The 20353-nt window shown below is 43.1% G+C and overlaps 3 pseudogenes; 1 reads left to right on the top strand and 2 right to left on the bottom strand.

Annotated features, from left to right (window-relative positions):
• Window positions 1–3714: 3714 nt before the first annotated feature.
• Window positions 3715–4103, bottom strand: LOC123588301 (annotated as a pseudogene).
• Window positions 4104–9312: 5209 nt separating this feature from the next.
• LOC123588615 lies at window positions 9313–9411 on the top strand (annotated as a pseudogene).
• A 3160-nt stretch (window positions 9412–12571) lies between these two features.
• Window positions 12572–13366, bottom strand: LOC123587422 (annotated as a pseudogene).
• Between the last annotated feature and the right edge of the window lie 6987 nt (window positions 13367–20353).

Raw genomic sequence — 20353 nt, 5'->3', positions numbered from 1 at the left:
CCTGAGAGAGAGAGAGAGCATGAGCAGGAGAGGGACAAAGAGTGAGGGAGACACAGAATCCAAAGCAGGCTCCAGGCTCTGAGCTGTCAGCACACAGCCCGATGCAGGGCTCGAAACCATGAACCATGAGATATAACCTGAGCTGAAGTCGAAGGCTTAACTGACTGAGCTACCCAAGAGCCCCCAAAACAATGTGTTTTAAAGTACAATGAAGTGCCAGGGCGCCTGGGTGGCTCATTCTGTTGGACATCCTACAGATCAGGTCATGATCTTGCAGTTCACAGCTTGTGAGTTCCAGCCCCTCCAGCCCCGCATTGGCGCCCACTTCAGATCTTCTGCTGTCTCCCTCTCTCTGCCCCTTCCCTGCACATGCTCTCTCTCTCTCAAAAATAAATAAACATTAAATGTTTTTTTAAATAAAATACAATGAAGTGCCAATGATGGTAATTGCCACTTAAAAAAGTACTAACCATTTTTTATATAATTAAAATAATGTAACTTTTCAGCATATCTAAAAGACTAAACTACTGTAACTAAGCAGTAATTAATACCATAATAAGCAATACCTTCATTACCAAAATATTCTAAAGGAGAGTTCTAGAAACTTTTGTGAAGCACAAAGAAGGTAATATCATAGGCTTATTAACAATAGAAGAACCTCTACTCCTTAAAGAAAAATAACACTTTGGTGTTTGTGGATAATATTTTACCTCTTGATTTTTATCTAGAACTTAGGTAACCTGAAGAGAGTAAAGTTAAATTTGCTAGCATCACGTCATTGTGGCACAACCTTCTTTCTTTCTTTCTTTCTCTTTCTTTCTTTCTTTCTTTCTTCCTTCCTTCCGTCAGCACAGAGCCTGACACAGGACTCAAACTCATGAACCACAAGATCATGACCTGAACTGAAGTCAGACACTTAACCGACTGAGCCACCCAGGTGTTCCAATATCTTCCTTCTTTTATGAAGGTGATTCAGTCTTACTAATGCCACCTCTAAAATTTTCCTGGTTGTTTGGTGTTATTCATTCTAAATCCTAGTCTCTCTTCATGATTATCTAATAAGCCCTTAAGAGAGGACTGGAGGAGCGGCTAGATTGGCATCGAAAGATTGTTAGAAAAATGAAATCTATATCCCCACCCCAGACCTACTGCATCAGAATCCAACATGGTCATGCACATTAGCATTTGGGAAGCATGGAGGACCCCTGAAGTTCTAGATTCTGTGAACTCATGCTGCTGTGAATGAATTTTTATATCTAGATATGGGATAACGAGAAACCCATGACACTTTCTTTACCTTCAAGAAGTTGCTGTGCCAAGGCAAAAGCAGTTCTTTCCTTCCCACAATGAGAATATGTTATGCTTAAACCACAAGCAGTACGACTTTGTTGTTCATTCATCAGATGTGTAGTTATGATCTAGGCACCAGGTAGAATGTTTGCACCAAATAGAATGTATGCAAAGTCTCTGGCTGATGTCAGGGAAAAAAATCCCAGAAATGTTTGCCTTTATTATTCAAAAAATGTTCCCGGTATCTTGAGCATAACTTTACATGCAGTCCTTAATAGACACATACTTCATGGTTCTTAGACTACATGGGATGAAAAGGTACCTCTGAGATTCTATCTCTTGGGGGCATTACAGGGACACTTTTCTATAAAGTTGTCAAGCTTTCTGTGGCCAAGAGAGTAGCTATAATAGATAACAGTAATTTAAGAAAAAACATAAATTAATAACTTGGGCTTAAGTTATTTTACTCCTAATCCTAGTCAATATATTTTACTACTAAGCAATAAATGGTGGGTTCTTTGGCACAAGGGATATCAGAATCCTAAAAATAGTTTTGATGTTGTTAAATTGAATATGTCATATCTGTTAGATCAATAAGATGTGGTCTAACCATAAAAGAAATCTCCTAGGCATGCCTTTCCTTCCATTACTGTTTGCTTTAGACTTGCTAGCATTCTGAAATGTTTCTCAAAAGTGAGTCACCCTCCACACCAAGCTGCACTCCTGGGCTGGGAATTCTTCCAGATATCCTTACCATGGCCACTGGCTATCTCATGAATGTCTGGGGAACCCAACACCTCCCTGGAGGTTTGACTCAATACTGATGGTTCATATTAGAATTTGATCATCTTGGGGTCTGCACCAATTTCAGCAATTAATTGGAGCATTCTGGTTTTTTTTTAATTAATTAATTTATTTTGAGAGAGAGCAAGAGAGAGAGTGTGTGTGTGTGTGTGTGTGTGTGTGTGTGTGTGTAAGCAGGAGAGGGGCAGAAAGGGAGGGAGAGAGAGAGAATCCCAAGCAGGATCCACACTGTTGGCCCAGGGCCTGACTCAGGGCTAGATTTCATGAACTGTGAGATCGCGACCTGAACCGAAATCAAGAGTCAGACATTTAACCAACTGAGCCATCCAGGCGCCCTAGAGCATTCTGTTTTAATAGGCATCCAAAGTGAAGTAGAATGTCTTTCCTTCATTATACTTGAACCAAAATTATATTGCACAGAAGAATATAGAAAAAGAGGTTAGTCCAAAATGACACAACCTTCCAAAAATTATACCTGGATTTTTTTAGAAATATTTATTTCTTTTTTAAAAAACATTTATTTTGAGAGAGAGCAAGCGAGGGAGGGGCAGAGAGAGAGAGAGAGAGAGAATCCCAAGCAGGTTCCGTGCTATCAGTGCAGAGCCTGAATTGGGGCTCAATGTCACCATGAGATCATGACCTGAGCCAGAATCAAGAGTCAGATACTTAACTGACTGAGTCACCTAAGTACCCCTCAAAATATTTTTTATCCCCAAATTTCTGGTATAATAATACATATGCTACTTTATAATACATTAAATAAAAATCTAATGGTGGGTCTAATAACTAGTAATGATGAATATAAATGATATTTCAAAGTATCTGCAACAGCTGTAAGGTGATATGAGAAATCTGTGGTTTCTGTTAATCCTGGCAGTTTGTCGTCTTCATCCACAAACAAAAGGCTAAATTCCAGTGAAGAGATAGCGAAGATAAGTATACTTTTCTCAATCCAAGTTCACCTACCACCTGTGGCTAAGAACCCTGTGTACTGGGCTGTTTTGATCTCAGTTTAGCTAAGAACTTCCTTCTACCAGTCAGCAATTTACGAGTTCAACTTCTGATACCGGGAAACAGTTTCCTGTAGCAGTTTCTTTTGTCAGATCTCCAGTTTCAAGGATATGTGGAGACATTCCCTGTCAACAGGTCTTTTGTGACTTTCAGTAAATTCTACTCCCTTTCAATTTATTGAGTGTTCCTTGGGACAGTGTTACCGGGGCTTTCCTGTGGCCTGGTGAAACAAATGTGGGTTTGCCTGGTCAGCATTGCAGAGGGTGCCTTCAAGTTGAAAACTGGCCACATTTCCAGTTGGATTTCACCGAATCCAGTTTGGATTTCAGCATCCAAAGTTGATGACTTAGAAAACTTCCCTTATCATCTACTATCCCTTGTTAAGAGGAATTTGTTCACGTCTTTCCTTGTGCTAGAGGCACATATTGTGAGACACATTAAGGAAGTAATTTTATTACTGACATTCTTACTCTTGGAGTAATTGCTCTAGAATATATTTTTGAAAGCCTACCGTGATGACTTTTTTAAATGCATTTTACAATTTTTTTCTTGGTAGAAGAATGTATCCGAGTTCCTTTTGTGAAGAAAAATGACTTGTTCATTTTTTTAAACAAAAATACAAGAGAACAACTCTGCACCTTTATTAATTTATTTTTCAGTTAGTTTAAATCCTTGAGGTGTACAGCATCACACGGATTCTGTGGCCAGTGGCTTTAGCAGGAAGGCTGCTTCAGAACTGGGCTGGGACCATCCCACTGTTTCCATGAGCACTAGCTACTTTTCTCCAGATAACTCTGGTTTTATTCAGTTTGCCACCAGGAGTCACTGTGCTGTTCTTTGCTTTGTACACACAAGCCCATCTCTTGCCTAGATAGAATCCAGTGTCATTTAGAACATAAACACCTTCAATTTTAAGAAGAGCTGTGTGCTCCCTCTGGTTCCAGAGACTCTAACTTATAGCCAGCAAAAATGGCTTTGGACCACAGCCTTCCAGACATATTTGTCATTTCGGGAGTCCTGCTCCCCGCACACCTCCACAGGTTCCGAGATGGCGGAGAGAGCGATGTGTCGTATTTTTATATTTCACTCACATTTTCTGAAGAAGATATGAAAAGGAACTGTCATCCTTATGTAAGTGTGGAAAAGGAATAGAATTTTATTTCATGCCAGCTGTGAAAATAACATTCAAAAAACATTACGCCAACAATGAGAAAAGGGAAATCAAACTGTTCAGTCATGAATTCAGCCCGGTGTGTACTTATTAGGGAGGAAAGGAGAAGTGAGAAGAAAATGTGAGAAGGAACATTCTGGAGCTCATTTTACTCTGTCCAAATGGGAGAGCTTGACTTGCCTCCAAGGTGTTAAGCCCTTTAACAAACAGCCTGCAGCTCTGCTCTCTCCTATGAAACCAGTCCCTTCCTTATAGCCTATAGTCTGGCTTCCTTCTCCATAACTTTATTAAAACTGTGCAAAACTTCCTCTTTTTTTTCCGGTGAAATTCAAACTTTTTTTTTTTTTTTTTTTTTTTTAGTCCTCAACTTCTTTATTGTTTCGGCAAAATTTGACCCAACTGGCCTTCCCTTCCTTCTTGAAACACTTCCTTTGGCTTCTTGGGCATAATACTCCGGATCGTTGGCTTCACCTTTGCTGTCTCTTCTTCCTGCTGCCGCATTATGAAGGGTGATCCCTGAGGTTCAAAGCTAAACCAATCCACTGTGATGGTATCTGTGTCCTCTGCTGTGAATTTTCACCTTTGGTCCTAGCCTTTCTTCCCCGAGCTTCCATTCACTCAGGAAACACTTTTAGAGGGTCTACTTGCTTTCAAATGAACACTTGATTAATTAATTGTCTCCACCCTGAGGGAGTGTTCAGGAGGCCGAGTGGGTAACAGGTGAAAGACTGAAGAATGAAGAGAGGTGGGAGCAGACACCTGTACAGATACTTATGTCAGTGCAATAATAGAAATGAGTATTACAGTGTATAACGGGGTTGCAGAGAAGAGACACCTACCCCATCTGGGATTGGGGTGAGGGAACTTATTCATTTTAATTCGACAAACATTCACATTCATTAAATCAACAAATAGTAGCAAGGGCCTACTATGCATCAGTAATAAAACCAGGTACTAAGACTGTAAGAATGAGCAAAGCAGGTCTGGTCCTTGTCTTCATGGAGCCTACAGTCTTACTAAATGGGAGAAAGAGACATTAAATGGGTCATGCAATTTTACAATTGTGACAGGTACTACTAAGAGGTAAGCACAAAATGCCAGAGAGCGTTTAATAGAGAGATCTAGTAAACTGAGAAATTGACGAGGGCTTTCCTGAGCTGACACTTAAGCTAGACTTCAATGAGGCTTGAAGCTGAGTAGAAAATAGGCAAAGTGAGGAAAGAGTAGTCAGGTATATGATGACTCAGAGGAAGGAGAATTTGCCAAAGGGCTGATTGAATTTGCCAAAGGGCTTTGCCAAAGGGCTAATATGATGCGCTGAGAGGGGTAGGCACACGGTGATTTGCAGGGCCTTGCCGTTAAATAGTTTAGTCTTTATCTTAAAAAAAAAAAAAAAAAGGCCAATAATCCAACAGTTTTTAAATTGGTAGCTGACAAGATCAAATTTCCATTCAGAAAAGGTCAGTTTGGCTACAGAGGGATAATAGACTGGAGAGGGGGCAGGAGCCAACGAGGAGAGAATCTATAGCCATGTCCTAGATGGAAGTTAGGGATGGCTTGGTCTCGGGGGCCACAATAGAGATGGGGAGAAGCAGACGTATTTGAGAAATGTGTAGGAGGCAGAAACTATGGGGCCTGGTGATTGGATGTCGGTGGTGAGGGAGAGGTATAGATAGAAACTTCACAGGAGGAGCTGCTTTTACAAGAAGGTAGAGGGACAATGGCCTAGAAGTGCTGGGATGTTGGGGGCCTAAGTGGCATGTGGCCAGGAAGCAGGACCGGGCCATTAAGGAGTCTAGTGGTAGCTGTGGCTATGACTCTGGTGCTGCCTGGAGATAGCTCTCTGCATGCCTCACAGCTTGCCATATCTTGTGACTTAAGTATTTTTTATCTCCATGTTGGGGAGGATTATCAGGGCAGGAGGGGTGCATCTGACCTGGGTTTGAAAGGATGAGTAGGGTTAGCTCAGAGGTAGTGTGGAGGAGGAAAGCTTTTCCAGGCAGAGGGAACAGAATGGGAGAAATAGCATAGCGCAGGCAATTCAGAATTGCTAGAGTGGGCGACAGGGTGGAGAGGGGCAAGAGATGATGCTGGAGAGAAGGCAGGGCCAGACCAAGGAAGGACTATAGTGAGTTAGCAAACAGTTTTATTTAAGAGAGGGAGAGACGTGGCCATTTTGGGCTTTTGAAGCCATCACTTAGGCAGCTGTGTGTATGTCAGCCAAGCAAGAAGAAAGCCCAGCTGAACACTGGGGAGGTTGTGGAGTGGACGGGTGGACTGAGTGAAGGCCTGAGCTGGGACAGTGGTGCAGATGGAGCAGAGGGCAGGGGGGCTAAGGAGCCAGCCAACTGAGGGGGACCCCCCCCAGGCTTCTGGAGAAGCTCACTGGCATAGGTGGGGCCACCAGCTGAGACAGAGGACAGAGGAGTAGAAGCAGACCGAGGAGGAAAGACAATAAGTCCAGTTTTTAGCCTGTTTAATTCAAAAGCCACAAGGGTGGAGATTTCTGGAAGGCCACTGAAGAAGCAATGCATCTGAAGTTCAGTACAGTATACAGGTGAGCATCGGATGGGTGGGTCTGGATGTCCCTACCCACAAGTAGCCATGGCAACTGGGAGAGCTTACAGCTAGAAAGCTTAGGCCACTTAGGAAGTATACTTAGTGAGTACAGTGGACCCAGGTTAGAGCCCCAGGCTGGTCATTTGTGCACCGTCTCTCAGCTCCCCGTTCACCCTTCTACTGTGCTTCCAGGCTACGGCCAGCCTTCCTTGCCAGATGAATTCCCACTGCCTTCTGCCTGTAGAGCCACTAAAGGGAAACAGGAAGGCATGAAGAAGGCAGAATGGACTTTCTTCCTGCTTCTAATCATTATCGCAGTCACCCAACACAAAAGTCACAGAGGACGGCCACAGTGCCAGTTTCAGCCTTCTTCATTCACTCCCAGCCCCAGCCGAGGTGCCTCACTCAGAGCTACTAGCATCAGTCAGCTGAGCAGCACAGACAAGCGTCTGAGTACCACGCCACAGAGCAGGGGTTTCCGAGAACTTCTGGCCCCCAGCCTTGGTGGTGAAGGACAACCTCACCTCTTCCTTTGTTCCTCAGCCATTTGGTGCAAGTGGGAATTACTGATCCCTCTGTTACTGACTTGGGCGGAATGTTGGACCCCACCATTCCCCTTCTTATTCTTTCAGCTTTCCAGTGTTTGTGGAACCAACAATCTGTATCGAGCACTCTGTCTTTGAAAGGTGGTTTTTGTTTTTCTAAATGGATACAGGGAGACCCTGAAAGGGTCTCAAAGGAGATGGGGAAGGAAGGAGAAGGAAGGCCACAAAAAGAATGGAGAGTGAGAGTGAGGACAGTGTCTCATGGAAACAGTGTAGCAGAGAGCTTCAGGAAGGAAGAAATGATAAACTTTAAAAAATGGAGGAGATGATATGATCCAGCAATACTGCTTCTGTGCAGGTATGTGAAAGAGATGAAAACAGGGTCCCAAAGAGGTATTTGTACACCTATGTCCATAGCACACAATTAGTCAAAGGTGGAAGCAACCCAGATGTCCATTAACGTAGGAATGGATAAACAAAATGTGGTCTGTCCACACAGTGGAATACGATTCAGCTTTAGCAAAGAATGAAATTCGGACACATGCGACAGCATGGTTGAACCTTGAGGACATTATGCTCAGTGAAATAAGCTAGTCACAAAAAGACAAGAGGCATCTAGAGTAGTCAAACTCATGGAAAGTGGAAGGTGTCTTCTAGGGACGGAGGAGAATGTAGGCTTGTTCAGTGGGTACAGAGGTTCAATTTTGTAAGATGGTTACCTAACAATGTGAATATACTTAACGCTCTTGAACTTACCCTTAAAAATGGTTAAGACAGAGGCACCTGGGTGGCTCAGTTGAGCAGAGAGGTCCAGGAAGATTAAAATTATGTGTACCAATTAGGAGGGCATTTAAGCTCTATAGGAAGGTAGTTTTATTAGCTAGTTGGGTGTGGAAGTCAGAATCCAGGGTGTTGAGGAGCAAATGCGAGGTAAGGATGTAGAGACTGACTCCTCTGAGAAGTTTGGACAAGCAGGGGAAGAGAAGTTGGACAAAGGCTAAGACGATGGTGAGGTCAAGGAGGTCAAGGAGGAGAGGGGGAGAAGGTTTAGAAGCTGAAAGGGGCCAGCAGAGTTGGAGAAGTGACATGTGGTGCTGTGAAGAAGCAGAGACCTGAGGGAGCAGCAGAGGCTGGGACCTGGCCTTGGGCAGAAGGGATGGCTGATTTTCTGTTGTGGGAGGGCAAGCAGGGAGGAGGGGTATGTACTGATACATTTACAGATAGCAGGGCGATGGGGAGAGCATGCGTGGTGATCTGGGGGTTTTCTCTATGAGGTAGGAGGCAACAGAGAGGAGCCCTAGGCAGGGAAAGGACTGAGCCGGGTACTGAGGGCCCAGTTGACGTTGGAGATCACAGTATTCTCTGCAAGACCGAAAAATTGTTTTCTGGCAATTAGGTCAGCATGAAGGTGGATTACAACATTAAGCTAAGCTTGGGGGTGTTGTCAGAGAGAGGCTACAGAGGGATGGGGTGCAAGGGAATCAAAGGTGCTGGTAAGAGCAGGATCTAGAGGATTGGCCATGGAGTCTAGGGTCATTTGGGGAGATGGAGAAACCTGGAGGAAGTAATAAAAGGTTGGAAGAAAAGAAACAGATCAAGAGGCCGATGTTTCCAAAAAGTCAAAGGCATGTGTAATGGGAGTAAGAGAACTGGAAACCTGGGGGACTGGGGAGTCACAGGCAGAAAGTGGGATGTGGAGTGGAGCATTTGTCAGAGATGGTAGGATCAGTGCGATCCAGGAGGAGAAATGCACTGAAGGTCACAGGCCCGTGGAGGGACTGTGTTTATGAGTTAGGATGGAAGGCAAGACTGAGCCAGGTCAGTACAGAACATCTCCAACTGGATGGATGTCTCACTATGACTCCTATTTGTGGGTCCAAAAATCAAACCCTCTGTGAGCCACTCCTTTCAACGGCAAATGCCACATCTCTAGTGCTGGCTTCAGCAGCACACATACTAAAATTGGAATGATACAGAGATTAGCACGGCCCCTGTGCAAATGTGACACACAGATGTAAATGCCACGTCTCTAGATCCATAATGTCATGAAGAAAACATGGGACTGGGAGTTAGGACAGCTGGATTCAAATTCCACACTGTTAGCCAGAGACCACAGGTGGTTCTCTCAATGACTCTTATAAAACGTACCTCTGCATGGTTGTTCTAAAGTCCATATTAAATGGGCGTGTCAAAGCACCCAAGTATACAATTAGAAATCTAATAAATGCTTGATAGATAACAATGGAATCTGAATATGATTTCTTCCTTCATCCCCCGTATTGAATGTATCACCAAGACCCTTCCCTGGCCCTTATGAATTGCTGCTCTTGCTAACTGGTCACATTTTTGTCTCCCTCCTCTTCCCAGTGCTCATCATTCTTACCAATGGTCGCCTGACTTCTCTTTCAAAAACAGCATTGTTATCATATCATGCCCCTGTGTCAGGGTAGTGGAAAGAAGCAATGAACTTCAGGAACGCCTGGGTGACTCAGGCAGTTGAGTGTCTGACTCTTGATTTCGGTTCAGGTCATGACCTCACGCTGCGCTGACAGCTCTGAGCCTCCTTGGGATTCTCCCTCTCCCTCTGTGCTCACGCACATGCTCTCTTGCTCCTACCCTCTCAAAAATAAAATAGAACTTAAAAAATAAAGAGTCTAACAAGCATTTAATTCTCTCATTTTAGGTTCTTGATCTGCTGGAATCTGGGGAGGTGCAGTGTGAAACCAGCACTAGTGAAAAGTCAGGATGAGTTTCAGGATGGTCCAGAATGTCTAATGGTCCCGAAAGGGACCTAGAATCTATCCCCTATCAAGATTTGTAGCCAGAACATTATTGTTAGGGGTGGGGTGGGGGGTACTAAAATATTTTATTCATGTCTAGATGAACCTGCTCTGTCCCTGTATCTCATACAACTCTCAGGGTACTACGAGGCTCAGATGACAAAAGGGAGGTTCTATAAAATCCAAAGTCCAATATTCTCTGTTCTTTCTCCTTCCTCTTCTCCCTCTCCTGTGTCAAGGTGGGATTTCACAGCCTGACTCCCCAGACTCTCCATGAGTTGGCCTTATTTTATTCCTTCCCTATTCTACTCCCAACTTGGATGTTAATTTTTATTTTCAGATGTGTTAGTTTTTCCCTTCCCATTTGGGCTTCAGGCTCTTTTTTACTTCCTAGGGATGCAACAAAGGCACTTGCTCAGAAGGTCTACTCATTGAGTGAATGAATTTCTCCAAATCACAGCTTTAGAGCTAGAAAGGGCCTTATGGTTCCCTAAGTTTGATGTGCTTATCACTATCCGGAGGTGGCAATGAGGCTTAAACAGATGAGTGGATGAGTCCCTCGAGGATGCACAGTGGGCAGGACCAGCTAAAACCCAGCCATCCTGGCTGCTGGGCCAGAACTCACCCTTCTGCCTACCATACTAACAGGCCAGCCATCTGTCCACAAGATGGCTTTCTTTGGCATTGCGTGTGCGATGCTAGTCAAATCTCATTGTGTGTTAATCAGCACCTTCGTGGATGACTCACCCAACTGCTCAGAGAACCATACCCCAGGAACTCAATACAAACATTTCCCTAAACCTTCAAATGTTCTAAATCTAATCTCTGCCCTCATTTGCTAGGGACCTTGAATACGTTCCTCACCCACCCAGTTTCCTTTCCTCCCCTGACTCACAAGGAATACAAAAGAGTTGGTTCTTATGTACAGTGTTGAGTAGGCATTACACAGTTTTCTGGAATAGAACTCACTTGGATTTGTAACTAAAGTTCATCCCCATATGGATTAACCTCTGGACTGAGAGTATGATTGTGTAAGAAATGATTCACATAATTTCCTGGCAGAACGTATATAAATTCAAAAAGGTTGCAAGTTGAAGTTGAAGCTATCTACCTGTAAAAAGTTGTTGACTAACATCACCACTAGCATATCAATGGATTTAACAAATATTTTATTAAGTAAGTTTAGGTAAGGGAATGTGTGAGGCACTGAAAAGTGTATAAAAATCAATGGCACTTTTCTTGACCTTATAGAGTTTTATTGCGTTTGAAAGAGGAGATGGAATGTGTGCACCAGTTACTAAGTGAGAGGTAAAAAGTGCCCGGGGACACGTGTATGGAAGTGTGGTGGACCCAGAGTCCAGGGAAGCATTTCAGGCAGGAAAAAGTTAGGAAGGTAGCAGGTGTAGCAGGTATCATTTTATCTGAGCCTTGAAAGATAGCTGGAGGGGTTTTTTTTCCTTGTTTCTTTTCATAGACTATTTTTTTAAGAGCAGAGTTAGGCTCACGGCAAAATTGAAAGGAAGGTACAAGGAGTTCCTATATATGCCTATCCCTTCACATGCACAGCTTCTCCCATTATCAACATTGCACCCCAGTGTGGTGCATTTGTTACAGTCAATGAATCTGCGTGTACATCGACACATCACAATCACCCGAAGTCCATAGTTTGCATTAGGGTTCATGCTTCGTGTGCACATTCTGTGGACTAGGAAACATGTGTAACATGTATCCACCATTATAGTGCCACACAGAGTACTTTTGCTGCCCTAAAAATCCTCCGTGCTCTGCCCATTCATCCCTCTCCTTCCCCCGCCACCTCGGCAACCACTGATCTTTTGATGGTTTCCAAAGTTTTGCCTTTTTGAGGATGCCGTATAATTGGAATCGTACAGGGTACAATCTTTTCAGATTGGCTTCTTTCACTTAGTAACATGCATTTGAGTTTCTTCCATGCTATTCATGGCTTGATAGCTTGTTTATTTTTAGTGCTGGATAATATTCCATTGTCTGGATGCACCAGTTTATTTATCCAGTCACCCACCGAAGAACGTCTTAGTTGCTTCCAAGTTTGGGCGATTATAAATAAAACTGCTATAAGCATCTGTGTGCAGATTTTTGTGTGGATGACTGCCAGGATTTTAACAGGTAGACATGCATTGCAGACAGAGGTGAGTTTGAAATCTTAGAGCCTGTTGCACTGGCAGGAATTTAGAGTCTGAGAATGTAAGACCAGACTGGCAGGTTGGGGAGCAAACGTGGAAGTCTTGAATACTATGCTAAGTAATTTTGTCTTTGTTCTGTGAGCAATAGAGAGTTATTAAAAATGTTGAGGGTAGGGGAGTAAGAGGGAACAGTAGTGACATGATCAAAATGTGCTTTACAAGTATCATTTATTTATTTTTTATTTTTTATTTTTTGATGTCTGATCTTATTTATTTGTTCCTCTTACAACCCTCTCATTTTTGACTGGACTCAGACTTTGAGGTAGAAGCTCTCAGAGAAGACAGCCTCTGTCTCTTGGCAATCTGTCCCTGGCGCTTTTCTTTGGCCTCCTTCATTCTCTTGGCCAAAAGCTTAGCATCTTCTGCAGCCTCTTCCTTGTTTTTCTTCATGTGCTGTTTCTTCAAAGCAATGCGCCGACGAAGTTTGTGTTGGAGGACACGTGGAGTAACCAGATGCTGAATCTTGGGTGCTTTGGTTCGAGGTTTCTTACCTTCTTTGTTTAGGGGCTTTCCCACAACATACTGGTGGACATCATCTTCCTCCAAGAGACTGAAAAGCTTGCGGATTCTGCTAGCTCTTTGGAGCCCCAGGTGACGAGGCACAGTAGTTTCAGTGAGTCCAAGAATATCCTTCTCCCCTTTTTTCATGATGACCAAGTTGAGAACACTGAGACTGGCATCCACAATGCAACCTCGAACAGATTTGCACTTTCTTTCTCCAGTCCTCCGTGGTCGGTAGCAGGAATGCCCCTTACTCCGCAGTAAGCGGACACGGCCATGGGTCAAGACACCGCTTCATGGGGAAGACTTGTTTGTCATTGCCACCACTGATGCGGACCCCGTAACCCTTCCGTTCTTCCCCTAAAGCATCAGCAGCAACTTCTCTGGCCATTCGCTTCTCATAATGGCATGAAGTTTTCATTCATCGTCCACTGCAATGAGTTTCTGGCAGCCAGTAGCTGGGAAAGAGATGTTCAGCTTCATCGTGAGGCTGCCTACCGCCTCTGAGGCACCACGAAAAAGAAGAGCTAGAAGTAAGTATCATTTAGAGTGATATCAGAAATCGGGTGACCAGTTAAGAGGGTAGAGCAATAGCCTAGACTAATTAAACTATTAAGAGGGCCTAACCCAGGACAATGAGCTAGGAATGGAAAGGAAAGGGTAGAGGATAGAGTCTTGCAATTCTGAGAGGAAGAGGGAGGAGTTATTATAAAGTTTTAAGACTAGTTGGTTTTTAAAAAAAAAAAAAAAGATGTTAAGAAAAAGGAAAGTTATCCTTTTTTTTTTTTTTTTTTTTTTTTTGTCAAGCAGAGTCCCGGAAACAAGAGAGTCTTAGAAATACAAACCACCAGCTTGATAGAGAGCAGCTTAGCTGTTCTGTGAGCATTGCATGCTCCTGAGCTGAAGGCCAGGCCAGAAGGAAGGGAAGAGGTAAGGTGTGGGGAGCTCTGCCTTTGGAAACAGAGGCTGGAAGCCCCTTCAGTCTATGACCTTTTGAATTCTATAAACTATACATTGTTTATTTACAGTGAATTAATGTTTCCTGTGCCATGGGAGTCACTATAAAACCCTTCCTCGGGGGGTGCCTGGTGGCTCAGTTGGTTAAGCGACCGACTTCAGCTCAGGTCACGATCTCACAGTTTGTGGGTTCGAGCCCCACATCAGGCTCTGTGTTGACAGCTTGGAGCCTGGAGCCTGCTTCGGATTCTGCGTCTCCCTTTCTCTCTGCCCCTCCCCTGCTACGTTCTGTCTCTCTCTCTCTCAAAAGAAAAAAAAAGAACCAGAAACGTTAAAAAAAATTAAAAACAAAAACCAAAAAACCCTACCTAGGAAAACGGATTCAGTTTTCTTTGAACCCTGGGATGAAGAGGGGACACGTGGCTTCATCTTTGGAGTTTGCAGCAACAATGGAAGGAGATTCCAGCATCGGAGTTGGCTCAGAAAAGAAAGAGCCTTGGGGGCTGGGTAGTAGAAAGGTCTGTGAGGCTTCCTGACCTGGGAGGTAGGTATGTTTAGCAAGCATTGAGAAACCATGAGGAAAAGCATACTTGGTGTGTGAAGAGGTGAAGGGTTCCATTATGGACGACTTGAGTTTGAGGTGCTGGCTCTGTGAGGCCAGTCTAGTCTTTGGGGGGGGCAGACCTGGACTGTTGGGCTCAGTGGTTGAAATCAAGCTAGGGACAAAGGAAAATAAGCGCGGAGTTGGGAGGGGTAGTCTGAGTGTGTAAATGACATGACCTCTCATCCAATCAGAGACAGAGGGTTTGCCCAACGCCCTTGCTGACTCAGGCTAAGTTGATTTGTCAAGATGGTGTCCTGGGTTAGGGAGGAATAGCCTGGCATCCCGAGCACTGGCATAGGTTTCCTTGAAGAAGAAATGCTTTGGCTGAACAAGATGTTCCAGTGATTTAGTTGTAGGAACAAATCTCCACATTTGCAGTGGAGAAAAGCTTCAGAGTCAGTTGATTGCTCTCAGAGATAGTGCTTACATTCTAGGGAAGGAATTAATCTGTCTTGTTAGAGTTTAAGCTTGCCTGTGGCCATTGCATATACCTACCTCTGACTTCTCTAAGGGTAGCAAATACTCATTCAGAAAGTGGACTTGAAAGCAACAGGTGAGGGAAGAGGCAAAGCCAGCCTATGAAGTATCACCCATAAAGATAACATGTTCCCAGGCACCCCACCCCTCACCCCCTTCCCTGCCACTCCTTACTTGTTTAGACATAATCCCTTTCGTTGATGGGTTGGCTTTTAATTCAGGTTACTCTTCTTTCCTGCTTCCTCCCGTTCTCTTGAATACTCCCTTAAAGGTCTTTTCTATGCAGGAAGGCCTTTCCTGTACGCAATAGACTTCTTTTTTCTCCTTCCGTTGCTTCATTCTTCCCTCAATTTACCAAAAATCTGTTCCCTGCAGAATACTCTGCTAAATGCATTTGGCTTTACGTGAACGTTTAAAGACATAATTCTTGACACCAAGGACTTTGCAGTCAAATAAGGGAAACAAGATTTTCACATAGTTTACCCTACCACAAATGTGGAAGAAACTGGAAAGTACCATAATATATGGTGGAACAATATGGAGGAAGTTCAAAAGATTGCTTCTGCAGTAGAGATGGGGAAGACTTCCTGGAGGAGGGGGCATTTGCATCGAGTCTTGGAAAGTGGAGACAATTTAAAATAAAATGGAGCATTTTATTTGTATTATGTCAAATGTATACACTTAACAACGATCCTGTTTCTCAGTCTCATTTCAGAGGACATAAATCACAGGAAAGGGATTTGTAAAAGGAGAGCTAGTGGTAAATAAGCAGACCACAGAGAACTGCCCAGTTGTCAGCTGTCCGTTTAGATAACTGTCTGGTGGTGGTGTAAGAGAAAGAATATAAATATCACTCTGAGGGATGGATGGACCCAATTACCCTTACTTTTATTTAATATACCTTCCAAAGCTGAAATTTTAGATTTTGTCATACTTATGGATGATAAAATGGTGGATTTACTCCTATCCCTATGGTGCAGAGGAGGAAGCTGGATTTATTACAACCGAGGTCACACAGAGGAATGAAAGTGGTAAGTCTGGATGACAACAGATAATCAATCCGTGACAAAGTTTTCACTGTCTGTGATGGAATGAGAAAAATAAGGAGGCTGCGATGAATTTTTTAATAAACTGAATGTATTAAGCACAAGGATTATTTTTTCTCCACAGATTAAATTCCTGGTCTTAAAATGGCTTGTTAAAATGACGTGATGGTGATAGTTGGAAGGATGGGGGTATTAAGAATAAAAAACTCCTTCCTTGTCAAAATAAAAGGCTTCTAACCTTATGAAGATTCCACAGAAACACACTGGAGACACGGGAATTTTACTGGCCTGGGAAATCTTAAAACTAAATGCTCAAACTGATAACCTTGCTGCTTTAAAGGAGCAGAAGGTGTTTTTTGTTGTTGTTGTTGTTTGTTTTGTATACAGAATAAAATAAGAATGGAAAGGAACACAGAGATCATCTCCTTTGTGCAAGCTCCTCATTTTACACATGAGGAATCTCCAGCCCAGAAACATCAAGCAGTTTGCCCAAAGTCACTTGTCCTTGTATTTTTATATTTTCAAGTAGCCCTATTTATAGTGTTTCTGATTTGTAAGTGCTCATGATAAAAAAAAAAAAAAAGTCAATGAGCTCTTATCAGACAGGGTATTTATAATAATCTCAAATTACATATAGTAAATTTTAGGAAATTTTTGACACTGATTCCTCTGAATCTGTGCTACTATTTATAAGTACTCATGAAATAATTGCGTTTTATTGTTCTGCACTCAAGAAGGATCTTGAGAGCTTCTAAGACTAGGCAAAGCATTGACCTGTCAAAATGCCCTCCCTGTGCTTTCTCACCTGTAGAAAAGCAAAGCATTCATGCCACTCATTAACTACTCTGCCCTCATAATTATTACACAAAGGGCGATATGACCTGCCCCATGGGCTTCAAAGTTTGTTGATTCATTTGCTTGGAATTTACTCACTGCCCACTCTGTGTTACACACAGTGCCAGTTTACAATGGGGATCAGTAAGACCATCCTTGTCAACCAGGAAGTGAAAATCTAATGGAGGAGTCTCAGTAGCAGATTATAGATGATGTGGGAGGTTCCAGAGGCTGCCATTCTATGTGTTTGCACTGAGGAATGTGACTCCATGAAGATGACATTTCAGGGACATCTGTCAAAGGTGTACAAAGCAGATGGGATGGAGAGGACCCAAGAGTAAGGGTTGTCATAATCAGCATGTGATTACTGAACACCTGCCCTGGCTAAGCACAGAAGAAGGGAGGACGTGAGACTTTTCAAGGAAATGGTGTCTAGAAATTGATGACTTCTGGGATAAGGGAGACAAAGAAGAAGAGTAAGCCAAAGATGCCCCAAGTTTTGGAATTTTGAGTGCCTGAGAAACTGGTGACAGCATTAGACAAGGCAGGAGTTGGGAAGGAAGCTTCTACCTTGAGGGTAGAAGGGAGGAAACTCTTTGGGTCCCAGTATTGCTTGCTTCTTCTTTTTTTTTTTTTAATTTTTTTTTTTCAACGTTTATTCATTTTTGGGACAGAGAGAGACAGAGCATGAATGGGGGAGGGGCAGCGAGAGAGGGAGACACAGAATCGGAAACAGGCTCCAGGCTCCGAGCTATCAGCCCAGAGCCTGACGCGGGGCTCGAACTCACGGACCGCGAGATCGTGACCTGGCTGAAGTCGGGCACTTAACCGACTGTGCCACCCAGGCGCCCCGCTTGCTTCTTCTTAATGTGAATGTGTCTGTACTTTCAGGATTCGGTATGTCAGTGAATTCTTCCGCTAGGCAATGCATGATGTTAACAGTAGCTTCTTATCTTATTTTATTAGTAATAGATCATTACATCATAGAGAAGCAAAATAATCTGTTGTAAATTCTGCATTTTTCTTTTTTGACTGCCTCCATCAGGAATAGGCAAGGTGTGCATTTGTTTTGGCTAGTGGGAGAGACATACAGCCTGAGTGGAGGCAGAAACCTTTGCAGCATCCCTGTCTTCTTCTAGAATGAGGGTAGTTCATGTCTCTAGTTCTATTCTTGGACATGAACAGCTGGAAATTTGGGTGAGGACTGCCTCGTCAAGCCGGAAGGCACGTGAATTGGAACAGACCTCTAACAACAACTTTGACCGTGCTCTGACTTTTGACTGAAGAGGTATTGGGCCTGTTCCCAGATTTTAGGCCTGGAATATCAACACCCTGCAAAGTAAAGCCAAAATGTGACTATACTTCTGTCTCACCAGCAGGTATTTGACCCTGATAATCAGACTATATTCAGGCTTTAAACCATAGGCAATTCCTAGTTCACTATGCAATTCTATAACTCTTTGATGTATCTTCAGTGTTCTAAAAATTTTTTTTTCAACGTTTATTTATTTTTAGGACAGAGAGAGACAGAGCATGAACGGGGGAGGGGCAGAGAGAGAGGGAGACACAGAATCGGAAACAGGCTCCAGGCTCTGAGCCATCAGCCCAGAGCCTGACGCGGGGCTCGAACTCACGGACCGCGAGATCGTGACCTGGCTGAAGTCGGACGCTTAACCGACTGCGCCACCCAGGAGCCCCTCTTCAGTGTTCTAATATAAAGAGAGGACGAACAATATAAACCTGCATTTATGACAATGCATAATATATTGCTCCTAATTTTTGAGGCCCTTAAACCTAGTAAACAAGGTTCCACAAAAAATACATTAGCTAAGCTGAAAGGTATTTGCTTTCACTTTTACCAGCATCTACCCCACTGCACTGAGCTGTGAACAGTGTTTTCAATATATTGTAACTTTTGTCTCTTATAATGCTTTCTTTTGTGGGAAACCCTACCCCCAGGGGATAACTCTACGAATTTGTTTTGTCTATTTTATAAAACAGTGGTATACTGGATGGGTATCTTCAAACTGCACAGTGATAATGCTTGAAATTTATGGGGTGAGACGTTTGAAGGTAGCTGCTGAACCCTGCTTGAAGTCACCATAGGAAAAGTGAATGTCAGTAAAAAGTAAACGTCAAAAGCAACCAGCAACTTAGGGACCCACATAACGAGAAGAGAACCCCCACCTCTTTATGTTTTTGTTTTTCAACCCAAGAACCGCATAACCCATGACATAATTTGTCTTGACATTTCACGTTGCTTTTCTAAATAGTGTGTCAAAACAAATTGGTTTGTCTCTTCCAAGTTGGGGATATTGTAGAATCATTTCGGAACAATTAATACTGTGGTTATTTGGGGACATTCATGTTAGGAGCTAAACCTTCGGTATGTAGGTGAAAAGCTAATGTTTTTGACTTGGATAGGATCTTTACTCTCTGAGAAGGACATTCTGCACCTTGTACTTATGGGTAATAAACAGGATGCTAACTTACAAAGTAACATGCTGATAAACTAGAGTGGAAGAAGCAAATATCCAGCACCACGATCATACTGTTGGTATAGCCACGAGATTTACAGACAGATGGAAAAAATCTTGGGACTATTATTTTGGCACTTAAAAAATTAGTATAATGGAGGGGTAGCTGGGAGGCTCAGTTGGTTAAGCATCTGACTTGATGCTCAGGTCATGATCTCCCAGTTTGTGAGTTCGAGCCCTGCGTCGGGCTTTGTGCTGACAGCTCAGAGCCTGGAGCCTGCTTCAGATTCTGTGTCTCCTTCTCTCTCTGCCGCTACCCTGCTCACACTCTGTCTCTTTTCTCTCTCAAAAATAAATAAACATTATAAAAATTTTTTTAATTAGTATAACTTAGCAAGTGACTGTCTAGCAGTATCTCAAATTCCTACCTGGAGGAAGCCCTTTGGTTTTTCTCAGCTACCTTCTAGCTTTGGACTAATCTCTGGGTCTCAATTTTCTTAATTATGAATAGAACTTTAGATCTTCCCTCTGCTGGAGAGTGGGAAGTGACTGTTAATGGTATGGGATGTCTTTTGGGGGTAATGAAAACGTTCTAAATTTGATTTTGGTGATGGCTTAGACTGTATTTAGAGATAGGACTTTTTTTAAAAATATAATTTATTATCATGTTGGTTTTTAAAAAATTTTTTAATGTTTATTTACTTTTGAGAGAGAGAGAGAGAGGAGAGACACAGCGTGAGCAGGGGAGGGGCAGAGAAAATCTGTGGTACCTTGTTATGTATTGCAGCCTGCAATGGTCACTTTGATGTATCAAGTTCGTTGACCACAACACCCTTATATTTGGTTAAACGTTATTTTGAACATTCCTGCGACGGTGTTTTTTGGATGAGATTGCGCTCAAATCAGTAGACTTTGAGTACCCTCTCTAATGTGACTGGGCCTCATCCAATCAAGAGAAGGCTTGAGTATGACAAAGCCTGACCTCCCTGCCCACGGAGGGAGAAGGAATTCTGCCAGACGACTGCCTTTTGGTTTGCCCTGGGTCTCCAGCCTGCTTGTCCACTCTGCAGATTTT

Source organism: Leopardus geoffroyi, chromosome D3 (assembly GCF_018350155.1).
Source record: "Leopardus geoffroyi isolate Oge1 chromosome D3, O.geoffroyi_Oge1_pat1.0, whole genome shotgun sequence".
Classification (NCBI taxonomy): Eukaryota; Metazoa; Chordata; class Mammalia; order Carnivora; family Felidae; genus Leopardus; species Leopardus geoffroyi.
The sequence above is the reverse complement of the archived record's forward strand: the minus strand, read 5'-3'. Positions and strand labels throughout refer to the sequence as shown.